This window comes from Aedes aegypti, chromosome 2, assembly GCF_002204515.2.
Source record: "Aedes aegypti strain LVP_AGWG chromosome 2, AaegL5.0 Primary Assembly, whole genome shotgun sequence".
Taxonomy (NCBI): Eukaryota; Metazoa; Arthropoda; class Insecta; order Diptera; family Culicidae; genus Aedes; species Aedes aegypti.
This window is the reverse complement of record NC_035108.1, coordinates 151,129,274-151,149,202: the sequence shown is the minus strand read 5'-3', so window position 1 is coordinate 151,149,202 and position 19,929 is coordinate 151,129,274. Positions and strand designations below refer to the sequence as shown.

At 34.1% G+C, this 19,929-nt stretch overlaps 1 protein-coding gene and 1 long non-coding RNA gene across 2 annotated transcripts in view; one reads left to right on the top strand and one right to left on the bottom strand.

Annotated features, from left to right (window-relative positions):
* Positions 1-19,929, bottom strand: part of LOC5574161 (paramyosin, long form) — a 68,907-nt gene that overhangs the window by 43,496 nt on the left and 5,482 nt on the right. The window lies entirely within an intron of this gene.
* LOC110676120 lies at positions 8,718-9,046 on the top strand. The gene is made up of 2 exons (XR_002500088.1): positions 8,718-8,895; positions 8,949-9,046. It is a non-coding gene; the product is annotated as an uncharacterized LOC110676120 (long non-coding RNA).

Below are 19,929 nucleotides of genomic sequence, written 5' to 3'. Positions count from 1 at the left end.
AGGTGCATCTACAAAATTTGGATACCGGTGGTCAACACACGGCCGGAAATGTAGTGTATACTCCTATTCCATCAGTGGTTGTTGATAAAACTTGAATATATTTCGAATTTATTTACGTGAAGCAATATGTGTGTATCAAGTCTTGCGAGCTACTGTAGAACATTTGTGAACCACAAACCACAATCTCTTGGCTTCTTAACATGTTTCGATACAGGATACTGGAAACTTTAGTATGGGATCTCAAAAAACCAACCCAAATCAAATGTTCATTTCCAAATTAAATCATATTTATTCGACAAAATATGGCGGTTGGAAGCATTTACGATCATTTTAAATCCAGGTGACCACTTTAAATCCAATTCAGAAGCAACCAGATAGAAGGCTACTAAATCTCTGGAAGGTTTCTGAGAAGAACCCAAGCAGGTTTCTGATAAAAATCCTGGACAGTTTCTAGTGACAATACAGGAAGGTTGCTTCTGAAAATCCTTGTGGGATTCCCATGGGAATACTGGAAATATTGTAATGAACATCCAGGATGAATCTCTCTGAGAATCTCAAAATTTCAGATGATATCTGTGCAAGGTTTCTGATAAGAATCCTAGAATGTGAAGGAAGGAATCTTATCAGAATAGTGAAAAGATTTGGATACAAATCCTGTAAGGATTCTGGTGTGAATATTTGTCTTGGAAGGATTCTTGTGAGAATCCTGGAAGTATTCTGAAAACAAATTTGGAAAGGTTTCGATGAGAATCATGAAATGATTTATATGAGAATACTGTAGAAATGCTGATGAAAATCCTGGAACGATTCTGGATTCCAGGAAAGATTCTGATAAGAATTTGTCATCGATGCTGATAAAATCCTGATAGGATTCAGATGAGAATCTTGAGATGGATAATAACTTTGAAAGGATTCTGATGGGAATATATCTGATTTCTACGATGATTATGACAAGCATCTCGAGAAATGATCTCTGATAAGAATCATGAAAGCATTATGAAGTGAACTCCGAGACAGTTCTGATGATAATCCTGAGAGAATTCTGAACAGAATCCTAAGAGAATTTTGACAAGAATCGTTCGAGGAATCTGATATGAATCCTGCGATGATTACGATTAATTCTGATTATAATTCTGATGAGAATCCCGTGAAGGGATGAGAATTGTGAGGATTGTGAGAGATCCTTGAGAAGATTTATCAGAAACATTCTATAATCTCATCATTCCTTTCATAATTCTCGATGGAATCAAAATTTAATCCTGAGTTTCAACACAATGATCGACTAAATCCAAAAAACTCTTTTATTAATGTATTCGAAACCTCTGAGCCGAATCTCAATAGAGAGAATTAAAAGTAGATGAAGTACCTTGTACCTTTTAATTCCGCCGCTAAATGCTTATCTTTGACAGAAACGCGTATTTCGACTACCACTTGCAGTATTAATAAGAAAGAAGGAATACTGCTAGTGTAGTCGAAATACGCGTATCTGTCAAAGATAAGCATTTAGGGGTGGAATTAAAAAGTACATGGTACTCAATCTACAAAAGCTCTTCTCTAGCTTCTGATAGTTTTACCTTTACGGAATAGTTGGACTTTATATTTCTCGTGATGAGAATTATCTTTAAGTCTTCATTAATGAGCCAATTAATATATTGTTAAAATATGAATTTTAACTTTGAAACTAAATATCTGAGCTAATGAACAAAACTCAAAATGGCCCCTATACTTCCAAAATTTCCCAACTCTACTTTTAAGAGTTCTTCTTCTTATTGGCATTACGTCCTCATAGGGACAGAGCCTGCTTCTCAGCTTAGTGTTCTTATGAGTCCTTCCACAGTTATTAACTGAGAGCTTTCTTTGCCAAAGTTGCCTGTTTTATTTGGCAAATAAAAGAGCTGTGTGTTTTTATTTTTTTTCGATTCGCCTGTTTGAAGAAAGAGAAAACTGATTTTTCATTTTTAGCATTTGTACCATTTTACTTGCGCTTTGACACTGTATGGAAATCAACATTGAATTATCGCATAATAAGGCTTCTGGTCTCCTGATTGGAACATGACAAGTGGCCAAGTGATTATTGTGGTTCAAAAATGTTCCACATACGCTCACAATTCCATGATTCACTTTGGCATGGATGGTTTTACTTGGCTGAATCGTCTGAAACTTTACAATAAGAAGTACTTCAATACGACGCATATTGTAGCCCAATATGAGCTCAATAGCTTTCAAAAAACCGCACTGGCGAAGTGGATCAAAAGTGCCAAGAATAGGATCCGGGTCCTTTTATTCATATACTTACATAGATATACTCGAAATGTTTTGAAATTTTATCATGAATCATTGGTAGAATACGAGATGCGCATTACATCGGCCACCGATGTCAAAATCTTTGTGGACGCATTTGAAGGTGCAACTAATCCTCAACACCATTGATTCCCAAAGTGGGCGAATTCACCCCTCAGGGGCAAAATTTTTAAAACTGTATATGGGGGGCGAAAAATCCAGAAAGGGGGTGTGAGTCCTAGTATGAGAAAAATTGAAAACGACTCATATCATTTGTAGAAGACACTTATTTGAGGCTTATATTCTTATGCATTTGAATAATTAATAACTACTCATCTCACTATAAACAAACAAAACCTTTTGCTTGCTTATTTCAAAATCATATAAGGGAAGCCACGGTGTCCCCACAGACCATTATTATGCAAAAAAATTGTCCATCAAATCTCAGTACAGGGCTCGATTCCTGAGGTTATTCTGCACCTCTGGGCCAATTTTTGAAAAATTCCCTAGGGGAAATCTCGAGAACACTTGATTTGAATCATGACGATTGTTGGAATTCGGTTTATCACGTACCATTTTATCATCAATCATCATCATATCAAAGAAGAAAAATCTGAGTTCGAAAGTTCATAAACTTTTTATGTTTTATTGCAGTGAATAGAAGCAATGGAATTTTCTAAATTTTCGTATAGGTATTTCTTTTGAATGGATGAAAAATAGTCTTCGGGAACGGTGAGTTCAGAAAAATTTACTCTAAGCATTCATAACAACATTATTATGCTTGCATTATTTCCTTGATATTTAAACATACATATGATTCAGAAAAATAGTAGTGAAAGCCGATTTTCATACAAAATGCTAAACTTTGGAATGCTGTAACCTTGCGATCACATTTAAAGTACTCCACCAGTAAATTTGATAATATGATAAATTTTTGGTACACTTATGATAAGATGTAGATCAGAATCTTAACAAAATATAGCGATTACTTGATACAAACAGTATTAGTTATATATCAGGGGGCAATTCATAAATAGGTTAATCTCAAAGCGGCGAAAGTAAAAAAAATGGGAACCACTGTTCTACACAATACTGTTAAAATTTTGAGAAATGACCATTAGAGTCAAAAGATATGAGCAAAATAATGCAAGAAATGCGCCTTTTAAGGGTTAATTGTGCCGTTAAAACACTCAAATAATACTAAACTGGGATTGTGGATGCTTAAAAAATATCGAAAACGTTCGCAGGAGCTCAAAGTTGCTTAGTAAGCATTGAATAGCAGAGCATTTATGCAAAATGGATATGCATTTATTCATTTATTAAATGAAAAAGCACAAGTTCATATTTTATAAGAGATAAGTTTTGTTTCGTTTCAGAGCATTATATAGTATCGTTTTGATTTATATTACGGACAGCTTCTTATTCCGGATACTCTACATTGTATGGCAAACATTTCACACGAAATGTTTCAATTTTGGCAATTTGAAAGTTATCGCAGTCGAGGCTCATTTTAGATAACATTATCCATAGATACCTATGAAAATTTATAATGCTTAACTGCCTTAGACGCCTCTTCAGTGGTTTGCCAATTTCAATAGATGATTTGACTTTTCTTTCTATGACTTTTATGAGCTGTCCGGAATTCGAATCAAAATGACCGGATTATGAGGCAAAAGTAAGGAAATGTCCGGAATAAGAATTATGAAAAGTCCATACATTTCTATTTATTTAAAATTATTCATGTAGCGGTCAAAATCTTCACCCATCATTCGAAAGTTTATTGGTTTGAAGGCATGATAATGCGGATGAATCATGTAAAATGATTTATCTGATATGCTTTCTGATGAGTTATACTTCACTGAGGCCATAAGTGTCCGTAATATGAATAAAAACGATATTCAGGTCTTCATAGCTTTTCATGGAGAGAGGGTTTTAATGTGCATGAAGTTTATATGAGAAAAACGAAAAATTCCATATACAATTACATTTTCGGTCATAGATTGCGCTGTACTCAATATTGTTTTTTCTCGTCAGTTGCTTGAAAATTTCTCAATCAATAGAGAAGAAACTGCAATAAACAAATAATATGAAAATAACTTTTTTTTAGGAGATGACCGTTTTACCCCGGGAGAACCAGCATTTTAGATTTCCTAAGTAAAACTTTTTTGTTTCTTAACTAAAAGACATCCGGGTTAATGCCCTTCTCCATTATTGGGACTACAACTACAGCGCCACCTAGCATTCTAATTCTATCTAGATTATTATTATTATTTATCTTTATTAGGGAGATTTTCAGCCCTTGGCTGATATCTAGATTCTATGTAATTTACTTCCTTAAGTTTCATAAGTTCTTTAATTACTTAGAGGTAGTAGAAAAGAATGAACGGTGTATCATTCAGTTCAACTTCATGAGTCCACAGGGCATATACTGCTTTCAAAAAACTCAAACCTCAAATTACTACATCTGTTTCAAAACATTAGATTGCATAACATTTTCTAGAGAATGTTGTATTTTGAAATTGTTAAGACTTGTTTACTATTCATAGCGATATGTACTAAAAAAGTTCCTAAAGTACTATTTCCAAGTCTAACATTGTTCTTCGCATAAAAAAGGATTATAATATAAAAACTGTGACAAACTTAACTTGGATTATTCAAAATTGGTTAGCTTCATTTCCATCCCCCAAATGTTCTTGAAGTTAGATAATATGCTTCAGAATTATTGTATCATGTGTGAAAATTATTTGCACTTACTATTCCATTTTTGACTAAACATCGTACAAACCTCTGCCATGCGATTCTCAATATGATGTTGTGACATCACGTAACTGGTAAAATTAAATTTGCACAAATACAATAACAAAACATCCCCCAAACTTTCACCCGTTTTCGATTATTCCCCTTTGCGTAATCCATATCAATATGCCAAAAATGTAGAATACTAGAGACAAGAATACTATGAACACGAAATGTATTTACCGTTTTGACTCATATTCCGAGCACTTAAAGCCTACAGTGACTTCAAATGCAACTGAAAGTCATAAATCAGCTGATATTTGTCAAAATTATAATTTCTCCGCAAACTCAAACTGTTTGCTGTTAGATGTGCCGATAAAAAAGTTTATTCAAACTTCTGTAGTATTGTTTTTACGTAAAAGTATTGTTTTTACGTAAAATGTTGTTCTTTTGATTCAAATGCTGAACACTGTGTTCATTCTGTCTCATATTCCGAACACCACGAATAAATCGTACTCAAATGAATAATTTCGCAAACAAATTTATCTGAGCTAGTTTTACTGATCTTAAACTAGACAATCAACGCTACTCCCGAACTATAAAATAAATTGGAAAGCGTAAAATTAAACTGCAATCGAATGCCATTTGCTGGTAATTTGATGACATATTTCAGCGAAACATTTCAACCAAATCGCCGTACAAAAACGAAGTGTTCGGAATTTGAGAAAAACGGTATTACTTCTAAGGAAAGTCATTTTTTTTCAATAAAAGATGAAGTCTTGATATCTGTCCAAAAGTAACATACTTTCGGTTTATCATCAAATAAATGATGCTTTTTATTACCTTAAGGTGATTATAAAACGAAGCCAAACTTTGAATTTTCAAGTGCACAAGACGAGAGTATCTGACAACAGTTCGTGTTGAAAACCAATCAAATTGCTTGCTTGCTGGTGGTGACCAATGGGATAGATTTTCTACGCGGAGCGCTGTTTGGTTCTCAAGTCTTGTGCTCTTGAAAATTTGAGGTGTGGCTTCGTTCTATAATCACCTTAAGTCTTTCTTCCTTTTGTGTGTTTCGAGGTTTTCAATTATCAATTTTGTGGTTCTGTATGTTTTTGTCACATTTTTTCATAAATTACTCTAAATGCCCAATAATATTCAAAGGAATCTTTTTCTTCACACCGGTGTTCTTGACGAAACGAAACAGATTAAAACTGCAACCTATTCTGGTGATTAAATTCATTTCAAATTCTTCTTTTTCTTGGCTTTACCTCCCAACTGGAACATAACCTGATTCTCAGCGAAAGAGTGTTCCTATGAGCATTTCCACAGTTATAAACTGAGAGATTTCCTTGCCGATTGACTATTTTGCATGTGTATATCGTGTGGCTGGTACGCCGATTCTCAGCGGTTTTCATATCGTGCTCCGCGGAGCATCAAGTGCTGCATTGATGGTCTGCGAAGCCTAGGCAGGTGCCCCGTGACAGTTTTAAAAATTTGTATAAATGCCCTGAAATGTCTACACTTTTTGTTTCAAATTACGTTTTTATATACCAACCAAGCGAAATCTAGAATTTCAAGTGCTAAAATTCAAAGAACAAAATAAGCAATCGCGCCTAAAATTTGATCGACTTAGTAACTCATTGGTTGCAACCAATCGATTAAATTTTCATTTAAGAATACTGTTTTGTCTTTTAGATTTGTGCTGTTGAAAATTTAGAGGTGGCTTAATTCATATTCACCTTATGATGCTTTCGACGCCTCTGATGGATGACAAAACACAGTTTTTATGAGTCTTATACAAACGATGTCAAAATCTCGCTCATTATTGATTTTTCATTGATTTCATTCGGTAATTTTTACGAAAACGTTCAGCTAATTGGCTAAGGCTTTGTAATTAGAAGTTTGATAATATTCTGCCTGTGAAAATTTTCCCATACATTTTGTATGAAACAGTTTAGATGGATAATAAAACCCCATTAAATTTAACATGGAAAACAACGCTTAAAGTTGAAAAAATCCAATTTTTCAACAGATTATCAGAAACTTTCAGGTTTTGAAACGAATTATCGTTTCGAATTGAATTATCAAATTTACAAAATATTACGAAATTATAATATTCCATACTATCGTTTGGATTTTAAAATTTCTGTAAAATCTGATATCCGTAAAATAAGCGTAGTGTGTAGAATGGGATCCAGTCTACCCAGTTTCCCGTCTACAAAATATGACTACTGCTCTAAAAACAAAATCAGTGGGTTTTAATATACTTTTGCTGTGGATGTTCACTAAACCTACGCAAATTGTGCGCCGGTTGAAATCAGGAAAAAAAAACTGCTTTATTTTCTCCCGCAGGTGAGAGACATGTTTTGCGAAGAGGCGTTTCATTTTCACCGAGAAATCCACACAGCAATCCTATTTTTGGTACAGCCATTTTCGCTAACTGAACGATACGAAGCGAAAACTGGATCGTGCTCTGTTCCATATTAAAACCGTTCGTCGGAATGTGTATGATTTGAGGAAAATTGCACTAAGAACACCCCGCGGTAAAAGCACAAACAACGTGAAATGAAGTGCACTTGCGTTGGAAAGGATTTGAATCGGCATATTTGCTGAGTGTTCCTACTTGACGGCTTCCGCCAGTTGATGGTTTTATTTATTTGTAATGATTCACCTAGTTTAAGTGTTGTCTTAGGAAGACTATTCGGTCGTGTGGGCGTAGCTGTCATTTTGCTCTCGAACTACTAATACGTACGCTGATAGAGTAAAGTGGGGCAAAAGTTCGAGTGGGGCAAGAGTTTCTTTTAAAGATTTCTAGCTCAAATCAAATCAAAACTTTTAAATGTCATGGTGGCTCGAATGTTATTCAAGTATGAGACTTTCACTCCAAATATCATAAAAATCGATTAAGATTTGTAAAAGTTATGGCTATTTGTTGTTTTTCGACGTGAATATTGTAATTTCTGGCCAAAATTTCGTTGCATGGAACCAATTGAAGATAAAATCTTTTTCAATATTTTATGTAAGGGCGTTTCTAGGTTAACCATAAGGATGCTTTGAGGTGTATTAGTTTTTGCATAAATGCTTGAAAACAATTTTTAGCCCATAGTGGGGCAAAAGTTCGAATCAGCGGGGCAAAAGTTCGACCCATGTATAAACTCACGGAAAAAAATGCAAATTGCCTAAAATCCATGTATTATCTTCAAATTTAGCAAAGTTTGTCTGATCGTGCGAAAAACTTCACCAAAATTTTACATTTTCACTTAGTTTTGCGAAGAACATCTATTTTTGGGTAAATCACATTTAATCCTGTTTTGGGCAATTTTTTGATGAGAATTTAGTGTGTATTTTTCGGCAAACTTAAGCTTACGACTGTTGTAAAGTATGCCTGTCATAAAAGTATCGATATTTTGTGTTTTAGCCAGTGAACTTTTGCCCCACACTAGATTCGAACTCTTGCCCCACCGGTGGGGCAAAAGTTCGAATAAGACAATCAATTTTGAAACTGTTATAACTAAAAATGGGTAAATATTTTGACACAAGTATGTTCAGCAAAATGATAGCCAATATGTTAAAGGTTCATTGTATGGTATTTGTTTTGTTTCAACTACTATTGTTTTCCTGGAAACTTTGATTATACCACTAAGGTCGAACTTTTGCCCCACCTTACTCTAATGAAGAGAAAATTTATTTCAGAATCAAATGGAGACGCATGGTTGATCAACTCTGATGCACCAGGTGAAACCATTCATGCTGCCCGGAATGGGACGACGATATCATGTGCCATTCATAACTGCTCAAGCAGGTTGTCTATCAGGGGATCTTCCTATCTAGGTTACTCATAGTGGCACTTAAAACCTAGGAGAACCCGAAAACCAAGTGAGACAACATTTTTCAAAGTGGATCCATTTGACGAACGTTGCTATTTTTAGGTCATGTTTCATAAGCTCAGACCGGCTCGGACAGTGTCAACCGAAAACGTCGTCGTCTCTGTTGGGCCCAAAAAAATAACGTTCAATAAGAGACACGATGTACGAAAAGAAATCCTAAACGTAAACTCATTCAGTGAATAATGGATATAAATAGGTGAGTATTTTTTTTCGGAAATAATATTATTTTTTCACGCTTTAAGTCGAACGGTATCAGGCTTCGCTTCTTCGGTACGGTTTTGGATTTGCTCAACAAACAGCCATAATGCACTGTAAATCAGTGGAGAAACGTCTTTTAGTAGTATAAATTTTCCATTCTTCATACTACAGGCCCCAACATGTTTTTTTTTCACTCCGCGTGAATCACGCTGTCTAGCGTTTGTCGGGGGTATTAGGAAGGTTCGGTGAAAAACCTGTGAGCCACATATGTTTGCAATATACACCAACACATGCCGTCGTAGCAGATTGTGAGCTGACTAATGTGCTTTGAATAATTGACGATTTGGTAGAGGTGGAATTTGCAAGAGCCTGCATATTTTTTTTTATGGAAATGGAGATTTTTCTACGGTATGCCGGTATGCAGTTTTGCATTTGAAGTATTGATTTTCAATGTAAGAATAGCATCGATCTATCATATATTTGCGTTGAAGAAGAGTTACCTTTGAGAGTTTGTATGAAAGAAAACAAACTCAATACTTTTGCATATTGAAACCCTTTGGAGCATAATCTCAATGAAGAGAATAAAAAAGAAGTATTGTACCTTGTAATTCCATCCCAATTGGTTATCTTTCGACAAACACTGTTTATGTTCCGGATGAAACACTGCGCCCAGTTTCATTTGATTTTTTGTGGTATACCCGTGTCCTTTGTTTAGTGCATGTCGTTCAATTTCATTAGGAGAAATAATGAAATAGTCGATTTTTATAATAATCATTCCTTACCATTTTACAAAGAGTCTCTTTACAAAAAGGTACCTTTTGAAGAAAGTAATTTGTCACCATTAAACTTTCAAAAACGTGCCCTTCATAAAAGTTTGAGCACTATTTCTTTATTAGTATCATTCCAAACATTACATTCATTTCTTATATCTAGGTGTTTTGTGTTATTAGACAACACTATCATCCTAATTTGGTAAAACAAATTTGAGATTTTATCTACATTTTGTTAACAACATATTATATTTAATTTGCCGTAGCAGTTAAGATTTTTCTCAGGTGAGTTGAGTTCACCCGCTTATAAGAGAAATTCAATTTACTTAACCTAATTTAACCTAAATATATAATCGTGGTAATAGAAGATTGTTACGATTTTTGCCTGAAATTATTTATTTTATTTGACATTTGTTCCAATGTTCCAACATTATGTATTCTTTGCAACTCATTGGTACTATACCAGGTGGTTGAATGATACTGATTTTGACCATGCATCATATCAAATTGTTGCTTCTACTTATTAGTTGCGAAATTTTTACTAAGAACAGATTTTATCACAACGGACTCTAAGGTTTCTCACCTTATTCCAGAAACAGGAAGCTTATTTTAGAAGATAGGAGGTCTGCTACTCCACTGATTTGGAATCTTTTACCTCCTAGATATCGAAACCTAAATACATGAACTGGATGTAGCTTGTCTCATAAATGTAACTTGCCGCACATACTGATTGAGTTCATTACGGACAAATAGGTGAGTCTTAGTAGCTTGTTTCTCTCGTATCCTTTTCCGACCGTTACCTTTAAGTAGGGACAATGGAAATTCGCGGCGGTAAAATTCTTGAAATTTTGCGTGTGATCAAAGCGATAAGTCCATCAATTCGCGGCTTTGTCGCGGTCCCTTACTTTTGGCCATATTTTACCCAAAAATAAATATTTTTAGTGAAAAAAAGTGTAAATTTTACGGAATTTCAAAAAATTATAATTTTTATTTGCCAATTTCTTCATGCCAACAAAATTATGAATTTGAGGTTTATAGACATATATATATATATATATATATATAGACAAAATATTATGGTCTTAAACATTTTAACAAGCTGTCAAAAGGTCAAACATGGAATTAAAGAAATTTCAGTGATTATTTAACTTTGTTGTTCTTCAGACACTTAGAAAAAATAAACTTATATTGCACATGACATAAATTTCATGGTAAACAAAATACTCGATGTAAACAATGAAATGACGTTAATGATATTTTAACTTGAAAATACGGCATTCTTGTTAAATTACGTCCAAAGTGACTAAGCAATGTTCAGTTCAATGTTGCTTAAGTTTACGTCATTTTATTTACTTCAAAATGTCGTAAATTTCAACGAATTTTTCTAAGTGTTTAAATCTCTCGCAAAATATAGTAAAAATATCAAAACCTGTCTTCGAGACCTCCTGAACTTGAAAAGAAACGTTCTGAGAGCTGTGTAAAACATTGAGCTTTTGAACTTTCAATAACTTTTTTCAGATTCAAAGAATCATCGAGGTTTGATGAATGGTTACTTATGAGTCAGAAAATAATCGAAAATCTGGTTATGATTCCAAATTTAATTGGAGGATATGAAATATGAAACATTTATCATGGAATCACACCAGAATTACACCAGAAGGCTGTTGGTTGGACAAAATTTGTTTGATTACATAGCGTAACAAAAATGACATTTTTGCGTGTCTCAAGGATCAAATTATGTGTATCTAGTAGATTTTGGGTCGCTGAATCTGATGCCGTTCTCATAAATGTTCTAGCACTTCAAAATTTTTAGCTACAGATCGCTAAAGTGGTATAAAACACTGTTTTTATTGATGGTTATATGAGATTTAAAGTATCAGTTATCAAACTTTTTAATGATCTTATTCACCAAGCATGCAAAATAGAACTTAAGCTTTCAATTTAAATATAATTTTGTTGAAATTGCGCGATAAAATTTAGATTTAATCGATTTTTTTAACTCAATTCTCGATTACTTTTTCAAATCGGCGTAAGTAACTTTTATATGGTTTTGAGAAAATTAATTAGGAAAAATCACAATCTATCTTCTAAAACTGTTTAAAAATGAATCATTTTTTTAACATTTTTTTGCCGTGTACTTCGCTCAAATTTTGCATACACTCAGTTCACGTTCAAAAACTAGGTTGTTTCTATTATTTCCCACAAAAATAATTATCAGAAAATGATAAGCCGTTTCTTTCAGTTACTTTCGACGTTTTTCTACCAGTGTAAAATCGGCTCAAGTAGTGTTTTGTTTTAATTCGTGGTTAAGTCACTTTGTCTCTCCATACAGCGGGGCGGCGAAAGTAGTGGTTAGGTTGCGAAAGTTGAAAATGTTACTTTCGTCGTTTTGTAAATCCGGAAACTAGACGTTCTAAAAGTGAAAAGTTGAGTTGGTACAGAGCGGTACGTGTAGAATTCCGCCTGCTTAACACGTAGGATCGATAAAGTAAGTTTGTACACTTTTTTGACTTGAGTCTGTATGAATAAGTTTTCGAGAATTGCTGTCTCCATACAAAATTCTTCGTTTCTCTTATGTGGCAAATTACAATACTTTTCTGAACCACCAAAAAATAACTGCTTACCATTGAAAGAATTATGAGCTTCGTTGATAAGTATTAGTTTTATACATAAAGTTTGGATTCTGTGACAAATTTAGCAAATAAATTTCCATACAAGCTGACAAACTTGCATGCAAGTTGACTGAAATAGTAAAATTTTGCATTTTCAACAGTCAATATCTCAAAAACTAGCAGCTATGATATTTTTGAAAACGGAAATGGATTCAGCAACCATTAATTGAGTAAATAGCGGTATTTTTGTGCTTGAGACAAAAACGTGTTCCGCAGTGTAATGATTATGATTATATTATGATATTTGAATATGAATTTATCTGACTATTGAAAAATATCAGCAGATTTATCCAAAGCGTCCTTGCAACACAATATAGGAATAGTTCAAGCAATCTTTGAATAAATTTCCGTAGGACTCATTGGAATAATACACAGAAAAAAATATTTAATTTTCAATGTGATGTAAACTGAGATTTACTGTAAAAATAATTCAAATTCGTGTGTTATTACAGCATCATGTAAATTTAAACGAATATACATTCAATTTTCAACTAAAAATGGTTGAAAATTATATGATAGCGTAAATTTAAAGTGAATTCAATTGAAAAATAATGGATTGGTCGTTGAAATTTACGTTTATTTTGATGCTCCAAATATGTGCATGAAAATAAACTTAAATTTACAACATATTTTAAACTGTGTACTTTGAAGATTCCTTTGAATGTTCGTTTCATTTGCGGTTTGAAACCCTGATGAAATATAAGCAGAACCGGAAACAATTCTAAGATATATATAAAGAAAACCCCTCAAGAGTCCTTGTAAAATGCATGGCGGAATTACAGGAGAATTATTTTGAAGGAATGCCTGAAGGAATGTGTTCTCTGGAGCTCTGGAAAAATTCCCTGAGCAAATAAATGTATTTAAATAATCCTAAAAAACCTTTGATGATCTACTGGAGGAGTTATTAGGGTAGTCATCAATGTTTTTCTTGAAAAACTCCCGAAAAAGTTATGGTTAGGTTTTCTAAAGAATCCCATGGAAGAAACTTTAATAAAAGATGTGTAAAATGTTTCAGCGAACTACTTAGACTTAAATTCGTTTTTGGTATTATACTATTATAACTATAATAGTTGATGTGTAATTTTCACGTGTAATTCATGATCCATCCAAGTGCATAGTGGTCATGTTTCGCCAATTAGCCGTGAAGTAGCAGAGACAATATTGTTTAATGCATTTGGAAAGTGGACATGTCTCTGAACAAAAAGATGAATTGTAGAACAATTTCATTGATTCATTCTCTGGAGAACTTCTGGTAGAAATTGTTTGATAAATTTCATGAAGTATTGACTAAGTGTTTTCTTGACAAATTTCTATGTAAATCTCTGGCGGATTTACCTACACATAGAATAATTGGTGAAATTAAAATAGGACGTGAGAAAATATTTCAAAAATATTTCGGAAAAATCGCCGTTGCAATATTTTGGACGAATTTCTAGAGAAATTCTTGAGAAAAGTCCTTTGATAAACTCCAAAACAAATCCCCGGCAAAATGATTACAGATAATCCAAGAGGAAGTCTTTAAAGCTTCCTTATAGAAATTTCTGAGGAAATCTTCAGACAAAAGTATGGACTTATCCTTGAAGGATTTTCTGAAGCTCTCTAGCTTAAATATTTGAAAAAAATTCTCAATTAATTTTTGGAGAAATTCTAGAAAGAATTACTGGATTAGGGTTGTTCCTAGAATATCTGGAGTAATTCATATAGGGGCTCATGGAAAAATACATCTAGGAGAAGACTGGGTAAGACCGCCTGCTTGAGCAATTTAATTCATGAGTCAAAATCAAGAAATACTTTTTCGACGCAGCATGTTGTTTTTTGAAGCTTTTGGCATAATCAAAAATTTATTTATTTTATGAGACTTCAAAAAGTGATAAATCTTAGATGTATACTTATTATCACCTTGCGACACACATATTTTTGTTTTTTTGTTTTCCACAAAATTGACTTTATTTCACTTAAATAGCGATGTACAACGTAGCTTTAATTTTTAAAATAGTTTAGACCTTTCTTTGGAATAAATTAGGGGTGGAGGTCTTACCCTATCAATAGCAGTTAGTATTAAAAACTTCCAATTTTAGCGTTACGTAATAAATGGACACCATCATACTTCATTGAGGTATTCGCCAGCTATTGAGGACAGCTGAAGATATTGAACTACTATTGAAAAATCTCACTTTTACATGAAAATCCATCATTACAATACCTGATATAATTATCAGTTTGGTACATGAGATATTATTTGAGGTATTTTACCTCTTATGCAGGGCTCATTCATACCTTATTCACGTTGTTAGTATTGGAAGTTATCTTGTATGGAATACCTCAGTTTGGTATTCAGTAGCACTTTTCTTCTGCTCGGGTTGATAAGTTCTATCTGTAAGAACCATCGAAGGATTCTTTAGAAAAAACATCTTGGGGTTCCAGCTTGATTCATTTCTGAAGGCGAGTATTCATGGAGCCATTACTGGGAACTCATAGTGGAATTCTTTAAAGAATCCATAGATATATTTTTGGACGAATCTCTGGAGAAATTCTTGTAAAAACTCAGATGGAGTTTTTGTGGGATGAACCTGGATGTCTTCATGGAGAATTCCAAGATGAATCCCTTGAGAAATTTGAGGAGGCGTCCTTAGAAGAATCAGATAAAAATGGCCGGAGTCTTTTCAGATTCAGTATTTTACTGGTCATTTCACATTGAATCGATCAATGCCAGCAAATTTGTGGTAAAGCTTGGAGCCCCAAACTGTGGGTTTATAGCTTATTGAATTAATTTGCTCAATCGTTTTATCAACAACACTGGCATTTGAGTGACTTGTGTGGTGGAAAATGGAGAAGTTAGGGATGTGCTTGTGATTCTCTATACAATAACTTCCACACGAAATTTTCTTCCCGGGAAGAGTGGACATCTGTAAGTCTGAGAAGAAGTATATCAAACGATTTGCATTTGTATATCGTGTGTCGATCAAGAAGATATTATATGACTTAGAAAATCGAGAAAATGTCCATCCCGGACTAATCCTGAATCGGTGGAATTTCAACCTAAAATTTTTGGCGTGTTTGAAGTCCTCAAATGACGATTGGATACTAAAAAAAGTTTTACTAAATTACCTTCTGGACTCGATCAATAATAGTACCACTAGGGAAGCACGCAAATCCAAGTGATTCATAAAACAACATCACAAAACCTTACAGGAAGCAAGCTCGTCGTCATCAGCGTGACGCGAAACCTACCGCATGGTGATTTGCCCAGCGGCATGTGAAAAGCGGAAGTTCGCATTGAAAACCCATTTGGTTTCGACGACTTCTTTGATGAATTCTTCCCGTAAACGCGAGATCGTACAACCACCTTCTCGAGACGGTCGTAGAATTGCAGTTTCCCAACGAATGCAAGTCAGCCGTTTCTATACTTGCTGGGGAGTACGGTGGTGGCGTAATTATTTTTAGCACATGTACCGAGAAGTTCGTAATTTCGTGTCTTTATTCAACTTTTTTACTTGCGGTGCATTGTATACAGTGGCATCTGAAATAGCTGAGGTCCGTGATGTTTGTTTGAATTTTCTGCCGCTGGTTGTGTGGTATTCGGCATTAAATGATGTAATAGCACACGGCGGTGTGGGCCGATGTCGAATGGTTTGTGCTTCCTTAGTTTCTATGCTCTAAGGTGCGATGTTGAGTTCAGTCAATGCCAATCAACTCTCATCGAATTGGCAAGGTTATTGTCTCTGTCAATGATCGATCGATGTGGTGTGAACGTAATTCTGTGAGGGAAAGTCTGATTGATGTGTTTAAACTTTTTTAATTAAATAGGAAAGTTGAGTGAATTAATAAAAAAATTCTGAAGGGCCAGATGTAATAAGTTAAAGATCTAAGAACAGTGAGACTTGACCAGCCTACTTCAGAAAAGTCATGCTAAATAGCAACGTGTTCACCGCTATGGCTTTTTATGACACATAATGAAGCTACACTCCCGTGCAAAAGTTTGGGTTCACCCCCTCAAAAACATACAAAAGTGTTCTGTCCATATCTCTGTGATTACACGTCCAATTGAAACTCTTCAAGCCGCATTCGAAAGGCAATGAATTATTCTTACTTTGTATGTATTTTTCCAAAAACATTTTTTTGATTTTATATACTAAATTTATACTTAAAGTTGTGACATTTTTCAAAAAACACACTGAAAAATCATATCTAATTTCCTCAGCATTGGGTCGACCAAAATTTTAAATCAAAGTGTCATTAGAATCGTAATCTTATATTCTTTGAAGAGACCCCACGAAATTTTGGCGGGAAAATCTGGAAAGTATTCAAAATCAATGAAACAGTCAGTCAAGTCATCGTGCAAAAGTTTGGGTTCACCCCTCAGTATGATGCAAATCGTGCAAAAGTTTGGGTTCACCAGAGCCGCACGCACATCATTTTTGTAAATATCTCTGCCATTTTTCAACCGATTTTGAAAGTTTAAAGCTTTTTTGAGCGCAAATAATGGCACGTACATGATTGGTTTGGGATTTCACAGATTTAAGTAAGTTCAGGTGAACCCAAACTTTTGCACGATATACCATACTGAGGGGTGAACCCAAACTTTTGCACGATGACTTGACTTACTGTTTCATTGATTTTGAATACTTTTCTGATTTTTCCGCAAAAAATTCATGAGTGCTCTTCAAAGAATATAAGATTACGATTCTAAAGACATCTTGTTTTAAAATTTTGGTCGATCCAATGCTGAGGAAATTAGTAATGTTTTTTCAGTGTGTTTTTTGAAAAATGTCACAACTTTAAGTACATATTTAGTATACAAAGTTCAAAGAATGTTTTTGGAAAAATACATACGAAGTAAAAATAACTCTTTGCCTTTCGAATGCCGCTTAAAGAGTTTGAATTGGACATGTTATCACAGAGATATGGACTGAATTCTTTTGTATGTTTTTGAGGGGGTGAACCCAATCTTATGCACGGGAGTGTATATAGTATTAGGGTGGTTAAAAATTTTATTTTTGTTCAAAGTTGCTCATTCATTTTATGGTCAAATTCTGAGTGTCCTCCAAAAATTTGAGCTCTTTTGGATGAAAACTGAGACCATAAGGCACTCCAATGTTTTTTTTTTGGGTTCAGTATGAGAAAATCAAGAAATTTATTCTATGTGTCACAGTTGTAGCCCATGTGTCCTCGAGGGTTAGTACTGTGCTGAAACAAATAGATACGCTTATTAGCTACACCTTTGTAACAAATCGTTTCCAAATCGTCCGTCTCTGTAATTAGTTATTGATGTTTATGTAAACGAAAAATCTACAACAGTTATAAGGTTTTAACGTTTTGAAGTTCAACAGTGTTCATTTATCCTCTGAGCATACAACATTGCTGTACCTAGCGCTCAAAATGATGGATACTATATATCACTGGAAACAGAACTAAACATTATAAGCATTGTATTTTTTTTCATATAAAATTGTTAAGTTTTGAGGCTAGGATCAAAGCTTTAAGTCTAAGGCTTTAGGTATTCCGGCTGGAAAATAACTTGAAATCACAAATCATCAATTTGGAAGGAAAATGACAAAATTTGCCATTTTTTTAACACATTTAGATAGTTCGGATTGTAAATAAGCAGTAAACTCCAAAGTTTACTTTTGAAATTGAATCTATTTTTCCTAACATATTTGGTATGCTAGGAAAAATAAATTCAATTTCAGACACTGTTGCTAGTAGCAAGGACTTTGTACCGTGAATCCTTGAATTATCAGAACATATCGCCCATATTTCAACTAGATAACTCGAAATTTAGATTTATTGAGTTCAATATGTCGAAACATTTATACCTATAGTTTATTAGGATGTGATTCAAAATAAACAAGTTAAAGTTTACTTTCCAATCATAATTGTTGTGACTTGCCGTCATCTTATAACACAGAAGAATTTTCAATTTTGGACACCTTTAAATTTTGATTTTCGGGTGATCTGGTTGTAGCATCAAGAGGACGATATAATCCTAACCTGACAAACAAGATGACACAAGGGTTCAAATTGGTAGACCTAACCCCGTAACGCACCACGAAAAGGTGATCTATCCGCGTTACAGGTACATTTCAATTTACAACTAGTCCAATTTAATACACTTTCATATAGCTATATGCAACAACCTTGGTGTTGCCAGTTTCACCACAAATTCATCGCAATAATGGGAGATTTGCAATACTTTAAAAGTTTATATTTCAAACATTGTGAGTGAGGTGCTAAGTGAAATCCAGCTCATTTCAGAGTTATGGTTATAATTTCAAGTTAATCAGCTCACTGTAAACCGAGATTCAGGCCTATAGGCTGGTTCAAAATACTGTTTTTGTTCCACACCGCTCATTCAGCTGTGAATCAGATTTTGAGAGTCTTCCCAAATTTTCAGCTCATATAGATGAAAACTGCACAAACCCATCAAAATTTGTTTGAGTAAACAAAGTGAATCGTTGAATCGGTCATAGTGTTTGCATATGTATCTCTGAGGACTAATACTATGCTAATACTATTGGATACATTCATCAGCTACATCTTTGGCCAGGACTGTTCTCAAATCGGACGTCTCATTAATTGCTTATACCCATATATTTAAAAAGAAAATGTTATGCTTGAAAAAACCTGAAGGTCGTAGACACAAAACTCAATTTGGACAAATTGAGATGTAAAATTGTAAAAAAAAAAATAGAATCGTTCTGGTGGGTTTCGATCCCACGACTCCCAATACGCTAGACTGGGTGCGTTAACCAACTACGGCCACAGAACGGATAACGATTCTGTAGCGCAATCGGCCAACCTGAAACCAAAGTCCGTTACGACCCCATATTCTCCTTCACAACCCTACATCTCCTTCGGCTCTCTTAGAGGCCCAATTCAACTCTCGAACTGTTATGCTTACCATATTTTAATTTTTTTCTTATTTCCAGTGATATCCAGCTTTATTATTTGAGTTGCTGGGCTGCAGGGGTATTTCCAAATATTGTTTATTCAGATACAAATTCAAAACTATTTACAATCGATTTGAAGTTTTTTGGCCTTGGTAAAGCCAAGCAATAAGCTCGTGCCGATGGAGCTTTATCTATTTTTTTTTTTTAAATTATTGAGATCAATTATTATAAGTTTCAAATAATAATAAAAGAGTATGGGAAAAATACAACTTACAGCATTATGAACTTGTGTATGCATAAAGCTGGAAATGAAAAAGTAAAAATTTGTAAATTTTCAATCAAAATGACCATATTTGTAGTATTTTATCTATACATAGAGAAGTAAAAGGTACGTTAGTTTTAAATTTTTGCGGGGTTTGAATATATTAGTTTTTAAATATCTTTTCTTTCCAACTTTGAGCAAAAGAACTGGTTCTGGATCTTTATAAAACGT